Here is a 26,399-nt window from a genome sequence, read left to right as displayed (position 1 = left end):
GTCTTGCAAGAGATGCAGCACAGACGTGTAGAAAAAATGTACGATTGTGAAGCCAGAGTTGTCGCACTCAGAAGGATGGAATGTGAACGGCCGAAGCTCTGACACAGTGACGCTTGCAAGTAACAGCATCTTTTGATGACTGTTTGAAGAACAATCTTATTATCTCAAGTCCTAGTTTTGCCGTGTGAAGACTGCAGCCCAAAGCAGAAGAAGCAGGAAGCAACTCTGGAACACTTAAGTGCTGCACTGTGGGGAGGGGAGCAAGAGCAACTCTTGTAAGATGGAGCCATGAGCAGCCAGCCTCTATGGGTGCTGGGGGAACTGGCTGAGCCCTCCTGGCCCTGGAGTGGCAGGCAAGATAGTTTGGGTATGGGGAGGCTGGCAAGCTGGCTCTGGAGAGGATGGTAATAAGGCTGTGGGCACAGGAGGCATCGCCAGAGCCAGCCAGACTGTGGAATGCCTGCACGCTGGAGGCGCCAGCTCAGTCAACGTGATCCTGGAGCAGCCAGCTGCCAGAGGGTGGCTGTGGACACTGGCTGAGCCTGCCTGGCACCAATGGTCAACAGGCAAGCTGGGGACTTAGGAGGCGTTACCAAAGCCTGCCTAGCCCTGGCTTGGCTGTGGTGTGTGGTGGCAGGGCAAGCAAGCTAGATGAGCTGGGGACCTGGGCTTGGGAGCCTGGTCCTGGGGACAAGGGATATTGCACTGTGGGCAGGAGGGTCACCGACTGAATTGGCCTGTCCCCAGAGTGGGAAAGGTGCTGTGGAATGGATGTGCAAGGTGTGCAGTGGACACAGGACAAGTGGACGTGGTGTTGGAGGAGCAGGCCAGTGAGTGGTGTGCTGGGGATGCTGGGTCACTGGGCTAGCCCTGCAGATCCTGGAGCAGCTGGCAGCGTGGGTGGGTGGCAGGGTGGGCAGGATAGGAGTGCAGTGGGGAGGGGTTCTTGGAGAGTTGAGCTGGCCATGCAATGGATGATGATAGTCCTGTGGGTGCAGGGATACCAGCGGAGCCAGCTTGGCAATGAAGCAGGTACTGGGTTGCTAGGGACACAGGGTGATCTGACCTATCAGACTTGGCCCTGGAGCAGCCAGCAGAAGGCTTGGGGACTGGACTGGGCTGTCTGGTTGAGCACCCCCTGGCCCTGGAGCATACCCCATGCATGCTAGGCATGCCTATGGTGCTAGGGGAACTTCCTGCGGGCCACTAGAGCAGTGGGTGGGAGAGTGGCTTAGGCGGGCTAGAGTCATGTGGGGCAACAGCTGAGCCTGTCTGGCCCTGTAGCAGCTTAGAGGCAAGCTGGGAAAGAGAGGGGTGTTCTGTGGGCCAGCCTGGCCCTGGGGTGGATGGAGGGTGGCAGGTGCACCGGTCATTGTGGAGTGGTCCTTGAGCAGCAGGGGATGGTGGTGGGACAGGTGGACATTAGGAGCTTGGCAAGCATTGGCAGAGCCCACCTGGTCTTGGAGCAACTCATGGCACAACTGGGTGGGTAAGCTAAAGGCATAAGGTTTCCAGTCCAGTTGCCTTGTGCCTGGCTGCCTAGAATATTAGAAGCACAGCAGGTCCTGGAGGAGTGAACCTGGTCCTGAAGTGCCAGGAGGAATGACAGAGCATGCCACGCCAGGACCCAGGGTCTCTGACAAAATGGGCCAGGTCCTAGAGCAGCAGGTGGCCATGTTGCCTACTGAGGGAGCATGGTCACTGGGCGATCCCATCCTGCCCTGGAGTAGCCAATGGGGCTGGCAGGCTAGGGTTCGGGCCTAGTGACACCAGCAGAACCTGGACCTGAAGCAACAAATGGGATAGTATGCAAACCTGCTTTGTGTGGGCAGCCTTCAGCAGAGCTGGCCTTGAGGTGTTGCAGTGAACAGGTGGGCTGGGTATGCGATGGCTGCTGCCCAAGCCGGCGTGGCTCTGCAGTAACAAGTGGGGTGGCAGGGTGGACATGGTGGTGGGCATGCTGGCTGTGGCTGGGTGCTAGCCAGCTGGTATGTCCCTGGAGTGGGTGACAAGTATCTGTAGGCAAGGGGTGTGTTGGGAAGGGTTGCTGATGGAGAAGCTTGCCCTCCCCAAGAGCAGCAGGGGCCAGCGGCTTGTTGTGCATGAGGCATTGGCCAAGTCCTGCTGAGAGTAGAGGGGCTGGTAGGTGGGCTGGGTATGTGGGAGGCCACACATGAGCCATTTTTTCACTGAAACAGGCAAGCATGGCAGTGAGGTGGACATGTGTGGCTGACCTTTAGTGACATTATTTACGAGGCACACTCTTGAGGGTCTGGGAAAAGCCGGAACCGCAGTCAGACCCCTTATTGCCAAAAGCGGCTGCTTTTATACTCTTTCTCCACTGCTTTTTTCCCTGTAGTTCTTCTCTGCTGCTTTTCTAGCCCTCTCTCTGCTGCTTTTTTCCCCGTTCTCCTCATAGGCCTTATTGCTTTTGTACCCCTCTCTGCTGCTTTCCCCCCCGTTCTTGTCCCCATACTTTTCTCTGCATAGGTCTTACTGCTTTTGTAACCTCTCTCTGCTGCTTTTTCTCCCCCTATGCCTTAGCTTTTTGCTTAGCTTTTCGCTTAGCTTTTGTACCCCTCTCTGCTGCCCCATTCTTCTCATTCCATCCGTGGTTCTTTTACTGGTCCATCTTATAGCTTTTAGCGGCTGCTTTTATACTGTTCTCCACCAATCACTTCTCCCTGTGGGTCCACTTGCTACCTGATAGGCCAGTTGCAATGACATAATTGCAGCGAGGGCATCAGCCTATCCCTGTGACTTCCTGTTTGCCTGCTGGTAAGACCAACTCCGCCTCCTGGCCCTGGGGAGGCTACCATCCTGAGGGCCTTTCCTATTCCTGGGACGTGCTTTGGCACCCTGCTCCCCTCAGATGTGGGCATGCTCTGGGCCCGGAGATTCAGATCCTATGGGCTGTTGCTACAGATTGCTGTCAGATGGACCCAGCCCTAGATCAGTGGGCAGCCCTGCTGAGGGAGCAGGTGTTTGGCTGAGTGTACATGTGCCTGGAACAGTTGGTGGGGTAGTGATGTGGGTTGGCTAGAAGTCCAGGTGGCAGGCTGGGAACTGCAGGGGTGTCAGCCAGCTGGCCTGGCTCCAGAGTGGATGGTAGACAGGCTTGGGGTACTGGGGGGAGGGTAGAACCTCCTGAGCCTGCATTGTCCTGGAACACCCTGCAGGGCAGCCAGGCAGGCAGGATCTAGGAACATTAGACACACCACCTGTGTCTGCCTGGCCTTGGATCAGCCTGTGGGTTAGAAGTGCAGGGATCTGGTCCTAAAGTAATTGGTGTGGAGCAGTGTGGTGCCCTAGAGGCCCAGTTGTCATGGCCACCAGTCTGTGGGAGTGTGTTACAGCGCAGAAGGTCCAGTGTCAGCCTGGCCCTGGAGTGCCAAGCTGAGTGACAGGGAATGCTAACCGGGGCCACAGGGTCCCTGGCAGAATGGGGTGGCTCTGAATTGCAGGCAGCTGAGTGGTCTGCTGAGGGAGTAGGATTGCTGGCTGATCCCCACTTGCTCTGGAGCACTGCATGAGCTGAGCCTACCTGGTCCTGGAACAGCAATCAGAGTGTTGGTGTGTCCTGAGTGGAAGTATGTGGGGTCGGCTGAACCCTCCTGGGTGGGGCCTGGCCCATGAGCATGGGAGGCACTGGCTGAGGCCATGTGGACCTTGAGCTGCTGATGAGGCAGCTGGGTGGGTGAGCTAGAGGCAAAGGGGTCACCTGCTGAGGGAGCTGTGCCTGTTGCAGTGACCACACCATGAGTGCTGGTGACACTGAGGACCCAGGGCCCCATTATCCTGGCCCTGAGATGCTGGGGAATTGGAGGTTCGTGCTGGCAGCAGAATGGGCCCCACCCTAGGGTGGCACATACAGCATGTGGTTTGCTGAGGAAACTGGGTAGATAGCCAAACTCAACTGTCCATTGAGCAGCAGCAGGGTGGTGGACCTGGCAGGCTAGAGGCATGTCTGGCACTTGCCAATGAAAGTTGACCCTGGAGTAAGTGGCAAGCAGGACCTCAGGGTATACTGTCTGGGGCCCCAGAGATGCAGGAGAATGGGACTGCCCCCAGAGAGGCTGGTTTGCAATCAGCCATGTGAGGGAGAGGTCCCTTGCTGAGCCAACTGGCCCTGGAGCAGTGTAAAGGCCGATGGAATGGGTGTACCTGGGGTCCCTGGTGCCAGGCAGCTGAGCTTTACTGGTTCTAGATCAGCTGGCACGTGGCCTTGTGTGTGTAAGAGGTGCTGCAGGAGCCTGTGTGGCTGTGAAGCAAGTCAGGCAGCAGGGTGCCATGCTGTGGTGTGGAGTGTCTGGTGAGCCTCCCTGGCCATGGAGCAGCCTGCAAGCATCTAGGCAGATGGGCTGGAGAGTCAGACAGTGCTCATAGGCCGAGCTGGCCTGTGCCTCTTGAAGTGGCCGCAGTGGCAGTGCTGGAGATGTGGTTGGCCCATGGCAAGTGAGCCTGGGTCTGGAGTAGAGCGTGGTTGGGCATGCCAGCTGGGACTGTAGTGCCACCAGAAGAACTGGCCTGGCCCTAGGGAGGCATACAGCCAAGGAGTCAGCTGAGGGATTGGGGTGACAGGCCAAGATCAATTGCCCTGGAGTAGCAGCAGGGTAGCATCCACGCCAAGCTAGAGGTGTTTCTGGCAACAGCTCACCAAGCCTGGGCCTAGAGCACCAAGCCAGATGGCAGGCAGGCATGCTTTGTGTCTGGGGCCTGTTGGCCAAACTGGCCTGGCACTGCAGTGAAGGACAGAAAGGCTGGGGATGTGATGGCTGCTGCCAAAGGAGGTGTGGCCCTGTGGCAGCAAGGGGGCATGTGGTAGGCTTGCACAATGTGCAGGGGCACTGGCAAGCCGGAATGGCCCTGGAGGAGGCAGCAGGTGGCTGTGGGAGCAGGATGGATGTGGGTTGCTTGAGAAGCCCACCTTGCCCTACTGCAGTGGATATGGGAGGCAGTGGTCTGAGGCTTGTGGAATGCCAGCTGAGCTCTAGCGGTTCTGAAGAGGCTGGTAGACAACCTGGGAGTGTGGAAGGCCCTGCCAGAGCCCCTTTGGCCCTTTATTGCCAGGCGGGATGGCAGCATGGGCATGTTGTAGGGCAGGGGATTCAGGTCCTGTGGGCTGGTGCTGCAGGGTTGCCTAAGAAAGCACCAGGATTACAGTGTCTTGTGGGCCAGCAGCTTGCTGAGGGAGCAGGGTTGAGAGTGCTGGAGGCCACATCAGAACTGTTTTGGCCTGGAAGTGCAGGCAAGGCACTATGTGCACATGCTCTGGGGTGTGGGGGATTCAGTTTGTGTGGGCTGGAGCCGCAGGTGGCCATCAGAACAGACCCGGCCCTGCAGAGCCCACTGGTGAGCAGTCTGTTGAGGGTGAACTATCAGGGTGAGAAAATGATAATAAGCTGTCTGTCAATGAAGAAACAGTAGATCACACTATTCATTCCAAGTATATCTGCTAATATTGACTTCTTTTGGTTTCTCTAATATAGAAATAAGGGAATTAATGAATTCTCAGGACTTTTAAAAAAGTACTTTGTTTTATTGCAAAGGCAGATTTCCAGAAAGGAGATACAGAAAGATCTTCCTTCATCTGGTTCACTCCCCAAGTGGCCGCAAAGGCCAGAGCAGAGCCAGTCCAGAGCCAGGAACTTCTTCCGGATCTCCCAGGTGGGTGCACCAAGCAGCAACTGACCCTGTGCCTCTTGGCTGCTCTCCCAATCCCATTCCTGGGCTCCCTGACCCTCACGGAGGTAAGGTGAAGGCAGTGTCTCCTGTGTGTGCAGATCAGAGCTCCGCTGAGTATCTGAGTCCCCTTCCCTGGGTGAGGGCATCCTGCAGACCACTTCAGCATCTTGGGAACCCACCGTAACTCCAGCCACACACCGGGATCCAGCTCCTGGATTCCCAGACAGTGAGCTCCTGGACTGCCCAGCCTCAGTGCAGGCCAGCAGGGAGGGGTCTGAGCTCCTGAAAGATGTATTTCTTGTGCGAACTGCACCCCCACCCTTCCAACATTACTGGAGGTGACCGCCAGCCCTGGCCACAGGCCCAGCAGCCCTGCAACAACAGCTCTCTGGAGGAGGCCACCCAGCCATAGTCACGGGCCTAGCAGTCCCTGGTCCCCATCCTCACAGCCTTGCTGGACGTGGTTGCACGCAGGCTGAGCATCCAGCAGCCTTGCTGGAGGTAGCTGCCCATCTGTGGTCACAGGCCCAGCACCCCGCAGCCCCCCTGGAGGCAGCAGCCCATTGTGGCCAGAGGCCCATTACCCCTAGTCCCTGACCTGGGACTGTGGAAGTTAGAGGAGGCTAATTTACAGGCCTCCCTGTTGGACTAGGGCAAAATCATGTAGCTTGATGAGACCTATTTCCAGGGCTCTGCCTCTCCCCCAAAACAGAGCTGGTCCAATGCGAGCATGGGCAGGAACATCAGGCATCAACTTCCCATGCCTGCCTTGGCTGTGGTGGCCCACTGTGGCAGCCACATTCTGCCCGGGACTTTACCAATGGTGGTAGTCATGACTCTCGAGCGGCCAGTGTGCAGCCACCAGAGGAGAGGTGGGCTGGGTGGCGCAGGTGTGCTGCTGTGGAGAGGGCGTGGAGGCATGGGTCTGCATGGTGGCAGGGTGGGGCAGCATGGGTCTGTGTGTGGGCCGGGCCTCGCAGGGTGGGGTACATCTGAAACCAGAGAAGTCTTCTGTGGGGACAGCAAGAGACCCCAAGATGTGGCATGAGGAAATCTTCCCCACGTGCAGACGAAGCTTTCTCACGCGGTGCACAAGTAAAGAAGCAGCGTGGGTCACCGTGCAGGAGTGGTGGCTGCAGAGTTCCCAGATGAACCCCAGATGTGTGGCAGTGGGTGGAGACCCCTGAGGAAGCCACCAGGAGGGGCCAGTCCATGGTAGGGCTGGGAAGGGGAAGCAGGAAGGGGCGTTCTTCCATGGGTGGCTGTGGTGGGGAGGGTATGTGTGCATGGAATGCAGGGTTGGCTGGAATCCCGGTCAGGGACTGGGAGCAGTGGTGGGGGAGCGTGGGATTCATCTTTGGTCCTGGGGAAGCACAATTCACCTTGGGGAGAAGCGCGCAGGTCTGCATGGGAGAGAGGAGCTGGTTGTTGGTCACTGGAGGGAGCATGTCCAGGACTTCCTTGGGATGTGAAGGAAGCATGGACTTCATCTGGTCAGCATGAAAGTGTGGGGTCTGCCTAGAGCAGGGAAGGAAGCTAGGGTCTGAGGAGGCATCGCCTGGGACCCCAGGTAGGGAGGATGCTGTCCTGAGCAGCTGAGGTGAAGTGAGACTGTACTTTGGAGTTGGTGGAGACCCGTAAGCAGGGGCGGTGCAGGTGGTAGGTTCTGTGTCCCAGGTGGTGAGCTCAGGTCATGCAGGAGGTGGGTGATGGCAGCACAGACATGCTTGCACCATCATGGGATTATCATCTCATTTTTTTTAAAGTTTCATTTTTTTATGATACTTACTTTTAAGTGAAGGGTCTCACCACTCTCCCCCATTCCCTTCCATTCCCCCCTCCTGTGGTTTGTTCCTAATTTTTTACAATGGCATACTCCTTGATCCTTCTATTGTAAGCTTAACTTCCTGATATATGTGTGTATATGTATGTAGGTGTGTATATAAAAATTTACAAACCATAAAATTTCCAGCTCCGCCCAGGATTCATCTGACATGCGATGCTTGGGGAGAAGATTAGTGTAAAGTTCTCCCAACCCCCAAGAGAGGGCTGGACCCCACCCAGTCAGCTCACTGACCAATGACAAGATTTCCGCTACATAAATGTGTATAGTGCTTCAAGGTTTGAGTCTTCCTTCCAGCATAGAGAGTCATTTTTTTTCTTCTAAATTTCCCATTTTCTTGGCCCCTCATACTCACATAGCCTGTTCACTTAGACTGATGCCTACCTAATGCTGTGATATTGCCCCTCAGATAGACATACCCCACAGCCTTAACTGGGTAATATGGATGGAGGTCCATTTGCACCTGCGAGCAGCCAGCTGTGGTGACAGGTGCAGGGAATGGAAGGCAGCATGTCCGGGTGCAGGTGTAGGTGCAGGGTGGTGAAGGGAGCAGGTCCTCAGAGTAAATGTGGGGGGTGACTCAATGTGTAGGTCCCTTCAGTTCCTGACGCTTAGAAAATGTGCACATCTCCCTTGTCAAAGTGGTGACCATCTCACTGCCTGCACTTCCATGGAGGGAAGACACTGTTCCTAGGTGTGTGATAACTTGGGGTTCAGGTAAAATGCACATCCTGAAGGTGGTGGGTTTGGAGCTGGGATGAATCTGCCCACCTGTTCGCAGCTCTGCCCCAGGATTCCTCGGATCTGGATGAAGTCACTCTCCCTGTTGACGCAGACATGCTTGAAGCTGAGCTAAAGAACACCTTACCCCCTAGCCTGGCATGCCTAGCTTTCAGGACTTGGCAATGGAAATGACTGACCTCTGGTCTCGCTTTTCTGCTTTTCAGTGCATGAGGTGAAGGTCCAGATGCAGGAAAGCCTGACCTTGCTGAGGAAGCCCTGCCTCTCCCACTCCACCTGAAGCTAAGAATGCTGCACAGCCTTGCGAAGGTTTGAGCCTGGTTGCTCTCAGTTCTTCCCAGCGTGGATGCGTTCCTGCCTTTCCCAGCCTGCAGGAGTCAGAGGGCGCTGTGCAAGCACACTGAGTCAAGGCCCAGTGGTGATGGTGGCAGTAGTGGTTGGCCATGGATGAGGCTGGTGGCCCTGAGGAAGACTGCTGGGTAAGTGAGGTGGCCCGGAGGTATCCCTGTCCTCATCTGCTCCCTGTTAGGGCCTGGGCCTTCCTTAGAGTCCGTGTGGGGTGGGAGGTCCCTGAACTCAGTTGTGGGAGTTGTGGCTGTAAGGTCTTGAAGGTATCTGGAGCAAGTGTGGGCCAGGTGGCTGCCAGCTCTAGGTGCTCCGTGGAAGCCTAGGTCCCTGAAGGCCTGTCTCTTCCTTGGGGATTCTGGTTTTGAGAAAAATCTGATTGACTTGGGCTGCGGGGTTGTCACTTTCATTAGCTGTGATGGGGGCAGGGCAGGGCAGTGGGGAGCACTGTGGTCCCTTGCAGAAGATTCAATGTTCTGCTCCATCTGTAGTTAGCTGGGATTCTGACAGAGAAGGCAGTGCAGTGTTTGTGGTGCAGGAGGAGGTAGCCAGCAGGGTGAGTCCCCGTTTTTCTCTTGACTGACAGGGTGCTTGCTGTGTGCCTTGCTATCCTGGTGCATATGCACACCTGGTGTGTGTGTGTGTGCTTTCATGAGTCAGATGTGTGGGGTTTGAAATTTTATTTGTTTGAAAAACCAACTAAACAGTTGAACTAAATCAATCAAGTGAACAAGCCAAAATGGTTGGTTAATTAATTAAATCAGCTTATTGATTGAATGAATTGATGAACTTGTTAGAGCAGATGAGTGAGAATCTGAGAGGCCTGCAGAAGGCAGGCCCTGGAAGCTGACTAGGAAGCCTGTCTGCCAAAGGCCTGGTGAGCAGTGACAGTGATCAGAAGCTGAGAAGATGTGCCTGTCTTTTGTAGCCCTGCACCTGAGGGAAGAGGTGTCAAAAGTCAAAAAGAAGGACTTTGAGCACTTGCTGATAGAGGTGATGCAGATGTGGGACTTTCTGCTCAGGATCCTCAATCAGGAAGTCCTGGAGAGTTGCTCCAAGTTGAAGATTGTCAACAAATTGAGTCTCCCTGCATCCCTAGTGGGCATCAGCTCGGGGGTGTGTAATTCATTCATTGCTGGTTCAGCCTAGATGAGCAGCTACTAAGTCAGTACAAGTGACTAGAAAGGATAGTTAAGCATTGGTGGGTGCTGGGCAGAATTGGGCTGCTTTCTGAAGCACCTGCCTTGGCCTGTCTCTCTCTCTCTCCTTTCTTCTGGCTCTCCTACCCATCAGAGCACATTTAGGTCTTTACTAATTGGAGAAAATGAGGTCCTTTCCTTGCATAAATGAAGGACTTTGCTGTGTGGACAGCTGGCATGGAGTTGCTGGCTGGGCCATGTGTAGTGCAGACTTTGACTCACAGTGGAGCTGATGTGAGAAATAGCCTTCCAGAATTCTGCTGCCATCGGAGATTACCCTAAGGGAGATTTGGACCTGGCCTGTCTGGGATGGAAGTAAGATGAAGGTGGTCTTTTGTGGTTAAGGCTACTTTACCAGGCACTGTTTGACAGGGCCCCCCCGGAGTGTCGGTCTGGGCAAGGAGATGTCAGGGGTCAAGAGTGTGAGTTTCTGGGTTGAGCAGATGAATGAGCCTGCCAGCATGAAGCCAGAGGTAGAATGGTGGTAGTGCTATGCGACAACAGCCTTATGCTCTAGGGGTCAATTTTTTTTCATTTTTTTTTTTACATTTTATTATTATTATCATTTTGTGATACAGTTGCATAGGCTCCTGGCATTTCTCTTATCCCCTCCCCAATTCCCTCCCCCCACCTAGTTCCTCTATATCATTACTAACATATAGTTCTTCCTACACAGTAATATGTCCATCATTGCAGGCATGGACAATGGCAGAGTCCAGAATCCTTTTGTCAAGATATAGTAAAACAGTTTCATTTTAAGCCCATCTTTGACTGGAGGCAGAAATGCATCCTACACTGCATCCTCACATCTGAATGTTAGTCTCCATTTTGCAGCAAGTGTACATCCCCTTAAATAGAAAGTCATGATACAAAGTCAACAATAGAAAACATAGAAGTTTACAATGCCAGGAAGTTAAATGACATGTTACTGGATATGACTGTCTCCATTACACAACTACTGTACAGCCCCTTAATTGAAGAGCCACAAAACAAAATCAACATCAGGGAGAAATAGGATATTAACAACACCATGAAGTTAAACAACATGCTATTAAATGACTAACATGTAGCTGAAGAAATGAAAATCAAGAACCTTCTTGAAGAAATTGATGCCACTGCATGTTCTACGAGTCATTGAATGATTTAATCAGAAGAAAGTGTTTTGAAGAGATGAAACCAACAGGAAAGAACAAAACCCATGCAACATAGTTTCTGCTGATCTTTGTTGGTGAAGTGTGTCTCTTCCAGACAATAGACAGACGGGTTTTGTTTTTTAATCCAGTCTACTCATCTATGACGTTTGATTGAGCTTAAACCGTTTACATTCGGAGATTAATATGTATGGGTGGTACTTTGGTCCTGTCATTTTAGGAATGGGCTGTTTGTTGGTTTAGTCTTCTGTTGTCATTTTACTGGGATATTCTTCCCATTTGCCTTTGGTTTTGTTTGGTGCTAGGCCTCTTCTCTGTCAAGAGAACATCTTGAAGTGTCATTTGTAGGGCAGGTTTGAAAGAGGCAAATTCTTTTAACTTCTCTTTACTGCAGAACAGTTTTAGAAAGGCACTATTAAGAGACCAAATATAAGAGTTATGGGAGTCCCGGAAGGTGCAGAAAGAGAAGCTGAGTTTGCAAATGTGTTTAATGAAACAATAAAGGAAAATTTCCCTAATCTAGAGAAAGAATTGGGAAACAACATCTAGGAGGGGCAGAGAACTCCCAACAGGCTTGACCAGAAGAGATCTTCACTAAGATAACCTCAGGCTTCCTGGCCTGTGATTGCAGAAATGGTCTTTGAAGACAAAGGTCTATGGGGGCAGAGAAGGCCTCATGCAACAGGACCTTTGGGTAAAGTAATGGCCTCACCCATCTGGGTCCTGTGAGTATAGATGTGGTCTCGCAGAAGAGGGATCTGAGCTTGCAAGGATGGCATTGTATGACACGGGCCTGTGGGTATGGGATGGTATCCCACCACATGAGCCTGTGGAGTTTGGTGTCAGGTTCCTTTGGAAGTGGGTTGGCGGGGCCATGCCAGGGCCTATGGGTGCGGGGCAGTCCTGGTGTGATTTTGGCCCGTGTGTGTGGATTAGCTCACCATCTGGTGCCTGTGGGTTCAGAGATGGCCTTGCGCAACAGGGGGCCTTTGGGTTCAGGGTGGCCTCACATGCTAAAGGCCTGGGGCGGGCGGGGGTGCGGAGGGGAGGGAGGCAGCACTGTACAAAAGGTGTCCATGGGTGTGGGTTGGCCTCTCATGCCACAGAGGCCTTTGGGTGCAAGGAAGGCCTCATGTGTTGGGCTCATAGGTGCAAGTACGGTCTCTGTGTGCATGGCCTGTATGTTCAGGACAGCCTTGTGTGATGGGAGCCTGTGGGCTGTAGGGTAAGGGACTTTTGGGTACAGGGACAGCCTTGCCTTTTAAAAATCTTGTGGGTGTGGGGTAGGGCTAGTAAGACCTTAGTCCATGCATGTGTTGACAGCTCCCATGTTGAGGGCCTCTGTGTTCAGGGACAACCTAATCCACCTGGGTCCTGTGGGTACAGGACAGCCTCTCATGCCATGGGTGGGTGCAGGTTCTGCCACAATGACAAGGGTTTGAGGGAGCAGGGGTGGCCTCATGTGTCCAGGGCCTATGCATGTGGGGATAGCCTCGTTGGTGCAGGGCTTGTGGGGTCAAAGATGACCTCACCCATCATTTTTGTGGGTGCAGGGATGGCCTCAAACAAATGGTGCCTGTGGGTGTGGGGATGACTGTGTGTATGCAGGGTCTTTGGGTGCTTAGACTGCCTCATGCAACAGTGAGCTGTAGGTATAGGGATTACAACACATATCTGGGACGTCTCTTGTGGAGATGGCCTTACACGTCCAAGGCCTGTGGGTGAAGTGACATCTTTATATATCTGTGGCCTGTGTTTGCATGAGAGGTCTTAATGGGTTGTTGGATGACCTTGTAGGTCCAGGGTCCATGTAGTCAGGATGGACTTATGTGTGCCAGGATGGCCTCTTGCGAGAAGGACCTGTAGGTGCAGCATGGCCTTGCACTACCTTGGCCATTGGTTGTAGATGTGTCCTCCTCTGACAGAGGCTGTGTGTGCCTGATGGCTTCCTGCAACTTGGTGCTGTGATCCAGCATGGCATCAAAAATTGGCCCCTGTGTTTTCTGGGAATGCCTAGAAAGCAAGTGTCTGTCGGATCAGTTACAGTCTTGAGTGACCCAAAGGGGTTTTGGATGCAGGCATGGTCCTGCATGAAATGAACTTTTGGTTGCAAGGAAGGGTTTATGCAACAGGGGCCTTATTGTGCAGAAATGATCTCATGTGATAGGGGCTGTTGGATCAGGATGACCTTATGTGACAGCACCTGTGTATACAGGGAAGGCCTCACATGACATGTGTCTTGTGTGCAGGCATTGCCTCACATGATGGTGACCTGTGTGTGCAGGGAGGGCCACACAATGAGAGTGGCTTTTGGATGCAGTGATAGCCTCATGTGACAGACAGGTCGTTTGCATGCAGAGCTGACTTGATGGGTGTGCGATCTGTAGATGCAGGGTGGCCTCTAACAACTGGGTCTGTGAGTACAATGATGACCTTGTGTGACAGAACTGTGGCTTAGGATGACTTCACATGACACTGGCCTTCAGTTCCATAGATAACCTTGTGTGACCGGAGCATGAGGATGCGGGGATGGTCTCACGTTACAGGGATGTGTGGGTAAAGGATGATCTCCTGAGTCCATGTTCTCTGGCTACAGGGATGGCTCAAGCCAGAGGCCTTTTAGTTCTGGGATGGGCATCGCACCTTGGCCCAGCAACCCCCAGAGCAGGTGATCACGCTTGCTTGCTTGCTGGGCCAAGTGGGATGTCCACCTTGGATGAAGGAGTGTCTCAGGGAATGGATCGAATAAGGAGGCACGGTGGACAAAAGTGTCCCTAACCAACCTCGTTTGTTTCTGCAGGGAGTCCAGCAAGCAAGCATTGCATGCCACATTCTCTCAGCCACTTCTTCAGTAGAGTTTTCTGGGTCCTGATCTGTACAGAGGGACAGGCAATGGGCAGGTGAGTGCTGTGAGAACCCAGGACTGGAGAGACCAGGGTTTTGCATCAGAAATGAGGCTTCCTGCCTCTGTCCTTTGGCATGGTCCCTGGACTGGGTCAGGGCTCCGAGTGGAAGTGCACAGGTGCCATATCCTCAGAAGGCAAGAGGATGCCTGTTAGTGGGTGGTCCCTTCCAGCCTCTTTCCCAGGTGGGCACATGTGGAATGGAGCTCCCAGATTCCTCCCACCCTTTGAGTGTCATGATAGACCAGCTAGCTGCCTGATGGCACTTGGACACTGACGGGCTATCCTCATGATTTGCCTCCGTTACCGTGGATCAGCTGCTGAGGCTCAGGCCTGGGCTGGCTAGCTGCCGGGTCAAGGGAGCACACTGCAGTCACCTCATGGAACTGCACCACGAGGACCTTGGGAAGAGCTTGGCAGTGAGCACCACAGCTTCCCAAGTCCTGAGTGTCTGCGCCACAGCCCCAACCTTCCTGGCTGTATAGCCCAAACTACAGCACAGGGCCTGAGGCCCCGTTCCATTCTCCAGGCCCAAACACTTTTATTTTCTGGGTGTGTGGGGCCTCCCCAGGTATAGCACCTGCCCATTTCAGAGAGCCTTCCACCAAGATGGAGGGTGACTCCCAGTGGCAGTTGGACTATTCCATTTATGAGGAGGGGTGAGCTGGTGGCGAGAGGGTGTGTCACAGGCTCTGGTGGGATGGGTTCAGACCTGTATTATGCTGGGATAGAAAGTGTACCAAAGGGGCCATCATGATGCCCTAGCAGTTGTGTGTTGTGGCACCACAGGCCTGTGGGATCCATGTTCCCTGGCTCTCCCTGGTCCCCCATAGCTGGCTCTGCAGTGGTACGCTCCAGTTGCCAGGAGTGGATTGTAAACAAAGCCAGTATTCTTTCCACGGAGGCTGTGGATGGTGGTAGTGGATATTTAACCCTCTTCTCCGTGGATGGAGCCCCCCGGGGCCACCCCACATTTATATGTGGGGTGGTTCCAGGATGAGCTACATGAAGTGAGTCTGGGTGCCCTCAGGGTTATGTAATCTGAGCCAGTGTGGTCTCAGGGTCTGAGGCCAGCCCTCACTGTGGCCAGGTGTATTGTGTGGTTTGCTCCTGTGGTAGAGCAGGACCTGGGTATCAGGAACTTGGTCTACTGGACAACACAAAGTATGGGAATGGTTCTTGAGTTCCAAATGAAGTAGCCTTTTTGTTTTAAAGTTTGAGCGGGGGTCAGTGACACATGGTCCTTCCAACTCTGACAAAGTTAAGGGCAGAAATCCCTAAATCCATGTAGTGATGAAACCTCTTGTCTTGAAAGGACAGCTGAGCTAGCTTCAGAGTTTGGGATTATAATTCATCATCTTCCAATAAAGAGTGCCCCTGAGAGATACTTTTAAGTGAGATTGTTTACCCTCTTTTATCTTTGTCTTGTTAACAGAGATGATATTGTTAAAGGATAGCAATTATGAATTCCCAGAGGTTTTTTTGTTTGTTTGTTTGTTAGCTTCAGTTTATTATTAGGTAATAGATTTTTCCTGCTTCAGTATTCATGGTAGTAGTTGTTGGCATGTTAAGTGGTATTTCTCTTGCCATGTTTTATTACACACTCTTATTGTTTTGAAAGACCATTTAAACATTGAGGCAGTTGTAATTATTCTGTTTATTCATTTATTGTACTGTAGGTGTGTGTGTGTGTTTGTTGTCTGAGCACCAGCATCAAGCTGTGCAGGGGGAGAGAAGACAAAAATGAGTATAAAACACTAGTATAAAGAATCAAATGCTTACTGAAGCATACACACAACCTGCTAGGGAAATTGAAGGTTGGAAGAGATGGTATTTTCTTGGATGAGGGAAGTCTTTAGGCTGAGGAGCTGGTTTAAGCAGTGGAGGCATGAAGCACAGTGGTGCATGAAGAGAAAAGCAGCTGTGTTAGTGGAGAGTGGGCTCAGGAACTGATGTGTTGGCGTGCTTGCTAGGGACATAGAGTCCAAGTGCTGTAGGTGTTGGGGAGCTGGTTGAAGCCTTTCCGGGAGTTAGACTTGGGCCTTCCTGAGCCTAGGTAAGGATGTAGGTTAGATGTCAGAGAAGCAAAACTCAAGATAGAACTGAAGTGAATGATAACAGAGTGGTAGGGCTAGAGGAGGAAATAGTGAGTAGGCACATAGTTAGGCACTAAAAGTTAAAATGAGTATTACTTCATTATTAGATATGAAGGATGAGAGAAAGAAGGAATCTGGAGTAACTGCCAGCTTTCTGGCTCTGGCAATCTAGGCATCCCAACGAGAGGACCAATTCTTTTTCTGCCTCTCAAAAAAATTATCAGGCTTATTTACTTGGTATATATTAAATAAATATATAGAGAGCAGCCTGGCTGCGAGGATTAGAGTTATAAAAAAGATCTTGGAGGGGAGAATACTTGGTAAGTTTTTTCCCCCCTTAGGCAGAAAGGTCTACTGTCTACCGAAGGAAAATTTGCTATAGAGATTTTGGATTGAAGCCCAGAAAGAACTAAGCCTGTAGTTCAGATTGCTCTTTAAAATGCATTTGTCATCTTCTTCTTTTCCCTGCCTGTGTGCTTTATTTTTCGTAAAGTGGCATCTGGGGCTTGATCCAGAGAGAGTTGAACTACAGAACCAGGTTGAAAGTCTTGAGCTGTATTTTGCTCAAGACCAATGGGAGAGAAGAAGTGATTTCCAAGGTCACAGTTATGGCATCACAACCATGAAGGGCCAAAAATAGAGCTTCCCTTTCAATTTCCCGGGTGTGAAAATAGATCATTCCCTCCTAGATAACAGGAGAAACCTATAGAGTTGGAGTGCAGGGCTTCAGAATCTAAACGCATGGGCAGAATTGTGACATCGCTGATAAAGTTACCTCCCATGACATTGCCCTCCCACACTGCAATACTGGCTGCACCACTTCTGATCCACTTCCTCTGATGCACCTAGGAGAGCAACAGAAGCTGGCCATGTGCTTGGACTCCTGCATCCCATGTGGGAGACCTAGATCTGGTCCTAGGCACCTGTCTTCGACCAGACCTAGCTGCCAGTTTTTGCCATTTGGGGAAGTGGAGAGAAGTCTCTGACTCTTTCTCTTTCACTCTACCTCCCAAGTCAACAAAATGACTCTTTTTAAACAAGAACTCTAAACCCAAAGTACTGTCAGTGACTTTTAGACTTTTTAATTGAAATATTTGTTTGAGAGTTGTGAAGATTGAGTCAGGGAGTCACGCATACAACTTGGCTTTCCCTTGTGGGGGCAGGACCTCCGTTACTGGAGCCATTGCTGCTTCCTCGATTCTGCATGAGCAGCAAGCTGGAGTCAGGAGCTGGGACTGGGAATTGAGCAAGGCAATTCTGTGGAATGTAATCTTAATCATTAAACAAAAGACCCACACCTCAAAGTTCATTTGAAAGCTTCAGATAACTTTTTTTTTTCCTTTCCAGTAGGGAAATCGTTTCACGGAGAATATAATATACTTTATATATATATAAAACCCAATTTGGTGTTAAAAAGAAGGAAAGTAGCTGAACTTACATTACTCAGCTTCTTTCTGTGGCCTTCTCTGTTCCTGTCCCATCATTTGGAAGGTGTGGGGGCGCTTGTATTTGAATCCAGTTTGAGAAATTCCTGCTTTTCTCTCTATCGTGCTTCTTTTTCACTGAGTGATAGTAGGTAGAAGTTTCCAGAAGGATTTCCTGTGGTGCCTTCTATTTGTTATGATTCTACAGCCCGTTTCCTGAAAGGAAAATAATGGAGTTGGCTATATAGATTTGGATCTCTGTTTACTGCCTCAATTGCATTTTTAAGAACTGAGTTTTCTTTGTCTTGAAGGTTGTTCCTACAGTACCTGAGGATGCTGGACAAAGAGATCATCCCCATGGATTTCTATGGGGTTGCGATATACGTCCAGCCATTACTTTTGTTCTCATTTGCATTTTTATATGGAGAATTTTTCAATTTGTAAGTAAACAATGCTGTATTCAAAAATGTTGGTTCTGTCTTTAAGTTGAACAACTAATGTAAGAAATTTGTATTTTTTGAGAAAGCAAAATCACATATATGTCTAAGATAAAACAGAAGGGGTATAGAGCAAGTTTTTAAGTATAAAATTTTGAAAGAATGTCCTTGGAGAAGTTTTCTATGGTATTAATACCCAAATACTTTTAGTTCTTCCCCTGTTGTTTTTTAAAGTTGATTCAAATGGCTGAAAGAGCGAGAGAAACAGGGTGACAGACCAAAAGAAATCTGAGCTGAGAACTCAGAGTCTCCCACATGAGTAGCATGGCCCTACTAGTGCCTCCTGTGGTCTGTATTGGTAGGGCTGTGGAGGCAGGAAGTAGAGCTGGAGATTGAATGTAGGCCCTCTAGTTTGCGATGTGGCCATGTTACCCATACAGTTTTCAATCAGTAGGTCAAGTTGAGCAGTTTATCATAATGATGAATGATTATTGATGTATTTAGTTTCTTCGAGCATAGTTTATTAACTTCTTCCACTTAAAAAAGAAAGCTTATTTATTTGATGCTTTCAAGTAAATGAGCGAGAGGCGAAAAGCAATCTACTGGCTGATTTATTCCTCAAGTGGCTGCAGTAACTGAGGGCTGGGCCAGAAGGAAGCCAGGAGCCAGCAATTGCATCAGTGTCTCTCCCATATGTGACAGGAACTCAAGTTCTTGAGCAACCATTAGCTGCTTCCCATGTCAATAATAAGGACTTGGACTGGAGCTGGAGTAGCTGATCCTTTCTCCCAGCCAGTCGCCTCTCACTTGGAGCTGAGGGCGTTGGCATGTAACCACTCTCCTTCTCTGGGTCACAAGAAGCCATGCAACAGGAAGGGGTGCACTCACTGTCCTGATGGACATAGATGAAAATACAAACTTCTCTCTCCCCCTTTCCTCACTCTGCACATCTATCCCTGGATGTGTCTGTGACTTCTTCAGCATTTACATAAACAGGACCGCGAGGAATTTTAAAAGGTGTGGGGAAAGCAGGATTAATTAATTAATTTCTTTGAAAGGCATAGTTGGAGGGTGGATGAAGACAGAGGGAGGGGAGGTATTTTTCAGTTGCTGGCTCAGTCCCCAAATTTTGGCTGCAACCAGTGAAGCTGAGCCAGGCCAAAGATGACAGGAGGCAGGAGTTTCATCCGTTCTCCCAGGTGTGTGGCATGGGCCCAAGAACATGGGCCACTTCCCACTGCTTTCCTAGATGCATTCACAGACAGCTGAATCTGAAATAGAGCAACCAGCGTCCATAGGAGATGCTGCTATCACAGGTGATAGCGTAACATACTGTGGCACTGTGGCGGCCCTTTGAGCGTCTTTGCATTTGATGTTCTGATTTCAGTATCATGTGTCTAGCCATAAAATTCCTTTGTCTTTTCGACTTCTCTAGACTCAGGATTGTCTTTATGTCAATTTGGAGAAATCTCTCCATTTAAGAGTCAGTTTCTCTTTTTGAAGTACTATTGTTCAGATATTGGCTCTCCTTTTATTTTTTCAGTTTTTACTTTTTTTGAAGATTTATTTTTTATTGGAAAAAATAGATTTGCAGAAACAAGAAGAGGGAGAGGAAGATTTTGCATCTGCTGGTTCACTCTCAATAATGTCACCACCATAGGTGATGCTGGCAGGGACTGAGCTGATCAGAAGCCAGGATCCAAGAGTTTATTGTGCGTCCCACATGGGTGCAAGGTCCCAAGACTTTGGACCATCATTCAGTGCTTTTTTTGTTTTTTGTTTTTGTTGTTGTTGTTGTTTATCAAGTTTGGAGGAAGTTTGAATCGAGCATCCAGGCCATAAGGATGGAGCTGGGTCTGGGTGGGAAGTCGAGCAACCAGGGCAAGAACTAACATCTGTGTGGGATGCTGAGTTCTAGCAGGCAAAGGATTAGACATTTGGGCCATCCTTTTGGCCACCTGGTTTTCCTTTAAGCTTGAGGAGCTTCCCCAAATAATGTTCTGACTTACTAGTTTACTTTATATTTGTTTACATTTGTAGGATTGTATTGTAGCCTGCTTTTTCTTGTTTAATTTTATCTGTATCCTTATTCTCTAGATGAATTCCGTTTCCTTTTATCTTACCTTTCAGCCCTCACTAAGCTCTTAAACTGGATTTTTCCCTTGCTTTATTATTTGTTAAAGAGAAAGATCAAAGAAGAAGAAGATTTGCTTTACTGTTTTCTTTAGAGTAGTTGAGACATGTGTCCAATTGATAATATTTCTCAGGTTTGAGTATTAGCATTAGGAGCTATGATAATAGAATTGCCTGAAAACATTTGTCTTAGGGCCAAATATGTTTAGGGAACAATAGGCGGAGTGAAATGAAACAGGAATCTTTACCAAAAACCATTTCAGAGCTGTTGACATAATATATACTTTAAATTTTTGATAAGAGGACATTAATGTGTAGTTTTTCTCATTAGAGCATTTGTCTTGCGGAAATCACTTGTAATATTTAATTGGCAGAGGTAAAATTAAATTTACATATGCTTATTAGCTATATATATATTTGCCTTAACATATTTTTTGTTAAAAATTTGTTTCAGATTGCAAGCAGGCTTTATGTAGGTAAGCAGTCTTTTTCCTATTTTAGGTCTCATCAGTTTTCTGCATAAAATTTTTAAATTACATTTTATCTTTTTTTTTTTTTTTAGTAAAAAAGAAAAAGCTTGCTGTAGAACACTCTGGACTAATAAAAGAAAATTGTGATCTACTTGACAAACCTAACTTTCTAGAAAAAGAGGTAAGAGTTTTGAAAACAAAAATAATTAGAGTCAGGAAATAGTATTTATATGTAGATAGTTTTGTGTAAACAGTTGATTTGGAGTGTATGGGCATTATGCTGTTCCTCACTTCAATGCTTAACAAATCTTACTAATTTTAGCCATTTTGTTAGAAGTGATGTGGTCCCATTGTGGATTTACTCCATGTTGTCCTAATGAGTTTCTTACATTTTTTAGCTCATTTGATTTTCTGTTTTATGGACTTACCTTTTCACATTTAAGAAAGTATATTTGTATTTTTCTTTGTGTTAAGTGTTTTTTTTTTCTATATTTTATAAAGGAGCCCTTCCCTCAATATATGTGTTTCAATTCTCTTCTGATTTGGCTTATTTTGATGATGTTTCAAAATTCTGCTACGAACTGATGTTTTCATTTTCTCTCTGTGTGAAGCCCTGCCTTCCAAACAAATGAAAAAAATCTTTATTTGAATGATTTATAGTTTGTGCTCACGGTGTTGGTTTGTTTCAGTATGAAAGCTTAGAGCGATCTTTGCAAGATGCCAGCTTTGAGGAGTCGGAAGAAGGGCAAACTTTGAAGTTAAAGAGAACAAATGACTTCATTTTGAAAGCTGGGGCGAGGAGTGTTGCTGACTAACATAGACTTTAAAGATACTATGTTGTCAGCAAACTCTGTTTCAAAGAAATATGAAAAAATATGGTAGTTTTTATAACTTACAAATGGTTACATATTGGAAATAGACCGTTGGTAGTACATGTTTTGAGTGACGCCTATTCAGCTCGTAGGAGAGCTCTGTAGAAGCTCTTTGTTCTTCCTTCTTGGAAAATCTGTGAAGTGACCTTTCCTTTTTTGGACTCAGTTTACTACACAGAGAGACAAAGGATTCATTCAAACAAATTTAGGACTAGTTGGCAACAATGAATTATCTAAATTGTGTCATGGTATTGGCCTAGATGTAATCCTCAAGAATATTAGGAATTATTCGGAATTGGATCAGAAGTTGCATTATAAATATTGATGTGCTGCTAAGTGTTTCAGAACTGGCTCTCCAAAAATCACTTGCTGAGTTCTGGGGAAAAAAAGAAAGAAAGAAAAAAAAGGTTCCCAACCTGGCCAGTCTCAAGTTACCAACCTGAGGTTACTGAATGAGGAGTATTTTTATGATCCAGCTTTCCTGAGCCTGGTGTGATTCAACTCCTTATAAGGAAAATCCATTCGATTTTAGCTAAATTAAGATGTATTCAGCTAAGTGACTGGAGAATCTCACTGCTGCTTAAAGATTGAAAAGTCAAAACCAGAGAGCACAGATGCAAGATGCTGATGGTATAAATTGGGTCACAAATATGGTACATGTATTAATCCTTTCTTCTTGTGTTAGCTACTATCAAAAATAACCATATGTATTTGCTTACCACTTAAAGTTATTGCCCCCGTAGTAATTGATTAGAGTTTTGATCAATTGGGAGAATTTTAGAAAGCATTTGGCATGCTAACAGAACAGAAAAAACTCAATAGCAAGCACATTTATTCAAGCTGGGTTGTATGTGTAGACAAAATGAAATAATGAAATATACCAGCTTGTTGTGAAGACGATGCAGTTGTGTAACATAGCAGAATGAAAAGTCACAGTCTTTATTTTCTGGAATAGTAGTAATAATTGAACGCAAAGTACGTGGTAGAATGTTAAGAAATTTAGCAGTAGAATCTATAGATACAAATAAACCAGTAGAGTAACTCTAACTCAGGTCAGAGAATTGCTGCAACAACAGCTAAATTTAGAGACATAGGAAAAACAAGTTTTTTTTCAGCAGCAAAACATAGAGCTTTTCTCCTTTTATTTTTGCCTGTTTACATTCTTTGATTTTGGTTTTCAATTTTACACAACTTCGTTGAAGGGTCGTGAATAGCAGAGACATTTAGTATAGTGGTTAAAATTCAGTTGGAATAATTAATCACTTAACTTTTTTTAATTGCACAATTATTGTAATTCATATCAAATATCAAATCTTGATTTGTGTTTAACTCTGATTTGATGACACTATTTAATATACTCAATTAGGTTATTTCACCCTAAATGTTTATACTTTGCCTATGAAGAAGATTGTTGGCACCCACTAGAATTGCTAAGATCTTACTGTTCTGAAAATCATCAGAATCTATGAACAGATTTAGCTAATACTACATATGTTTGGTTGAAGTCACCTGACTTCCCCTAACTGAAAGCTCCCACATCTGTCTTACCAAGTTGGCTTTTTTCTTAGGCAACCAATGAACAGCTGAAGATTTGCAAATCTAAGCTGGACGATAAAGTTCTTTCCGTTGAAAAACAATTTGAACAAGAATTGGAAAAATGTGATCGACCTGAATTGGTAAGGCTTTTTGTTTTGTATTTAAGGAAAATGCTACAAAAAGAATGCTTATGGGATTTCAAAAAGTAATGGTATTGACTAAAGTATATCATGTACTGTACGAAAAGGTAAGGAATACAGAGGCCATAAAAGAAAGAGCAACATTTTCCACCTCCACCATTTTCCTTTCTTAGATTCCATATATAAAGTGGGCTTTCCCCCCATGTTTTCATACAGAACTTTCTAAACAATGCCAATGTAGCTTACATGAATAATTTTACAAAGTTGAATGATCACATACACACTGGATAGTTTTTATTACTTAAAATGTTTGGTCAGGACAAGCAAGGGGAATCATGATGTGAGTTTAGTTAGTCAGATCTGCTGTGCATGGAGTGATGAGCCCTGGGTAAGTTAAGTGTTGGGAAGTGTCAAAGTTGAGATACTGCGTTTTGGAAACTGCAAGGGCTTAGTAAATACTTGTCTCTTGACTGATACTTTCTTTGCAGGTGGCAAAGATTTTACCAGCGTTACAGGCCCTAAAAGATGGAAGAAAGTCCCTCAACTCACAAATTGCTGACGTAAGTTGAATTTGTCTAACACTTGTAGCTCTGTTATTTTTGAAATAATTTAAATTTAGTTCTTGTTTTTATTTTTCAGGAATACTATATAATGTTAGGGTTTCAGAGTTAGATCTTCAATTTCCATATATATATATATATATATATATATATGCACGCACCCATAAGGCATTTCAGAAAAGTTTATAATAGTATACAAATATTTGAAAAGCTGTTGCTCTACTAAGCTTGTTGAAGGTGATTGCTATTTAACATATTAAGACAGAAAAAAAACCCTCATGGAGTTTGACTTTCAGTGGCGGATATACAGAATACGTAGTTGGTAAAATCTGCTATGCAATACGTGGCCATTGATAACAGGCTGTCATTTGTGTAAGGTCACATGGCAGATTAGTGGCAGAGCTGTACTTGATTCTTTGCTCTGTTTTCCTGCTATTCTGGAATACCTCTGCTGGCATTTTGCTGCCGTGTTGGTAGGTACACTGCCATGTTGCTATGTGTTGGAATGCTTTGGCCTTTATCCACATAAAGATTCCAGGGAGTCCATGTTATTGACCTAATGTTTTTTTTTTTTTTTCTACTTAGGCTACAACAACGACCAGACCATTTCAAATTATTCATGAGGCAATTAAGGCAGAACTAGAGAAGGTTTTCAATGAAAATGTGCAGCTTCACCAAGAACTGTTGCAGGTTTGTACTCTAAGTGAATCTTGCTTTCAAGTATGTAATGAGAAGAGCTTTGGGCATCCTTGTGACCAACCACATGTTAAGAGCAGGGTGGTTTTTGTTTTTTGATTTTCTACTTAATATCATGGTAGGGTACTTCCATTGCACTCTTGTAACTGTGTGTTTTGGATAGTGTATATTCTTCTGGTTCTCTTTCCTCGGAGTGAAAGTAAACCAGGGTGTTTGACACTTAGGCAATCACAGCAAATAGCGTTTAGCACCTGTTGCTTATCCGGGGCTTCGAGGCAAAATGGATCCTGGAGGTAGTTCAAATGAGGACTGAACATGTATCCTTTTTCTCCCTGTTTATATAGGCAAGACACACAGATTCTCATGTGTTCCGTTTCCTTTTTTCCCCCAATCAATTTATAGTTATTCAGCAAGAAACTTTGCAGTAATTGCATTACTATGACTCTAAATGCTTTATCTGGATCATTTAATATGATTGCATTTTCTGTCTACCTTCTGTCAACATTTTCTCTAATATTAATAATAATTTTGTTTCCTGTCTATCTACCCATAACTCTCAAAGAGAGTTATGCATCTTTGATGCATTTCGTATAATACCTTATGGGTTTATGCCTCTAACATAACAAAGCACCAGTCTTTTGCCATCTTGGTGTCAAAAACAAGTCAGGCCTGTGTTAAGCTTGTGATCAAATCAAAACTAGATATTTATATAAAAAATTAATTATATAACATCACTTGTTACAACTACTTTCTGTGGTTTTAATTGTTACTGGAATAAAACATTGTAATATGATTGTTCACTAATGCTTTAAGACTGAATGTCACTTCATGTTTTCAGCAATGTGTTAGCTAGCACCCAGTCAACAAATCCAATGATTTGTTTTAATTCCATTTTCTTAAGACTTACTTTTATTTGAAAGGGAGATTTACAGAGAGACACGTAGCGACAGAAAGAGAGAACTTCCACTCTGGTTTGTTACCCAAATGGCTGCAACCGCAGGACCTGGACCAGTCTTCAGCCAGGAGCCTGGAGCTACTTCTGAGTCTCCCACATGAGTGTAGCGGCCCAAGAACATAGCCATCCTGCACTGCTTTCCCAAGACATAAGCAGGGAGCTGGCTCCGAAGTAGAGCAGCCAGCACTTGAATTGATAGCCACATGGGATGCAGGCCCCTTAAGTAGAGGCCTGATCTTAGTGTTATTAACAGTTTTATGGAAAAATTCATAGTATCCAAAGTTTGCATGGATTTTAAAGCATTTTTAGTGACCAAATATTGTCCCTAGTTTTTCTCCATGAACTCTTTGAGGTACTTGTGTGTTTGTCTCAGTAAGCCTTTTATGTGATAAACATATGTAAGTCAGTTGAAGAATACTTTAGTCTTGTTTGAACTATCCCAGTTTGGAAATTCTTCGTAATAGGAGTCTTCTTCCTTCCTGGAAGTAGCAGAACTGCCTTTTTGGATGTCTGTTAATGACACCACCAGCCTTGTGAATTCATCTGTTTACAAACGTGCATGATGAGTGAAATTTTTTGTTTCAATTTCAGCTTTCAGAAGAACCTGGACCATGGAAAGAAAAATTACGGAAAGCTGCTGATGAAGCACAAATAGGACTTGAAAACACTAAAATACGCAGAAAACAACTTCTGAGGGATGCACGAGGCCTCTTTGAGGTTAATGACTCCTCTGATTTGTATGATTGAGCTGGCTGGAATTTTATTTTAACATGGAAATTTATAAAGTTTTACATGCCAAAAAAAAAGTTTTGCAAACAAATCCTTGCTATGGGAAATGATGAATTAAATTGCTAGACTGGGATCTTGAAACTATTCTTAGTGTCATAATCTTCCCCTCTGCACCCACATATTCCACAGCTATCGATTCAGCAAACCATAGATCAGAAATATTTGAAAACCAAATGAATTGTGTCTGACAGAATGTTTTCTTGTCATTATTCTCGATAGTGCTACCACAATTTCTGTCACAGAGTTAGCATTAGTAGCAGTATAGAACTGAGTTAAAATATAGGTATGTGTAGATTGTACCTGAATACTGCACTGCAGAGTATAAGAGCCTTGAGTAGCTGTGGATGTTGGCATTTAGGAGTTGGATGGTTGGTCCTTGGAACCTTCCACTTGTGGACACCAAATGATAAATGTATTGTTTAAT

The 26,399-nt window shown here is 46.8% G+C and overlaps 1 long non-coding RNA gene across 1 annotated transcript; it reads left to right on the top strand.

Moving 5' to 3' along the window:
• The first annotated feature begins 9,291 nt into the window (after nt 1-9,291).
• Nucleotides 9,292-26,056, top strand: LOC121166940. The gene is made up of 9 exons (XR_005885510.1): nt 9,292-9,778; nt 13,765-13,864; nt 17,699-17,827; nt 20,412-20,433; nt 20,520-20,608; nt 22,868-22,975; nt 23,464-23,535; nt 24,121-24,225; nt 25,778-26,056. It is a non-coding gene; the product is annotated as an uncharacterized LOC121166940 (long non-coding RNA).
• Nucleotides 26,057-26,399: the final 343 nt, after the last annotated feature.

The sequence above is a fragment of the Ochotona curzoniae genome, unplaced genomic scaffold (genome assembly GCF_017591425.1).
Source record: "Ochotona curzoniae isolate NIBS_2020 unplaced genomic scaffold, NIBS_Ocur_1.0 patch263, whole genome shotgun sequence".
NCBI lineage: Eukaryota > Metazoa > Chordata > Mammalia > Lagomorpha > Ochotonidae > Ochotona > Ochotona curzoniae.
This window is presented reverse-complemented; position numbering and strand designations above follow the sequence as displayed.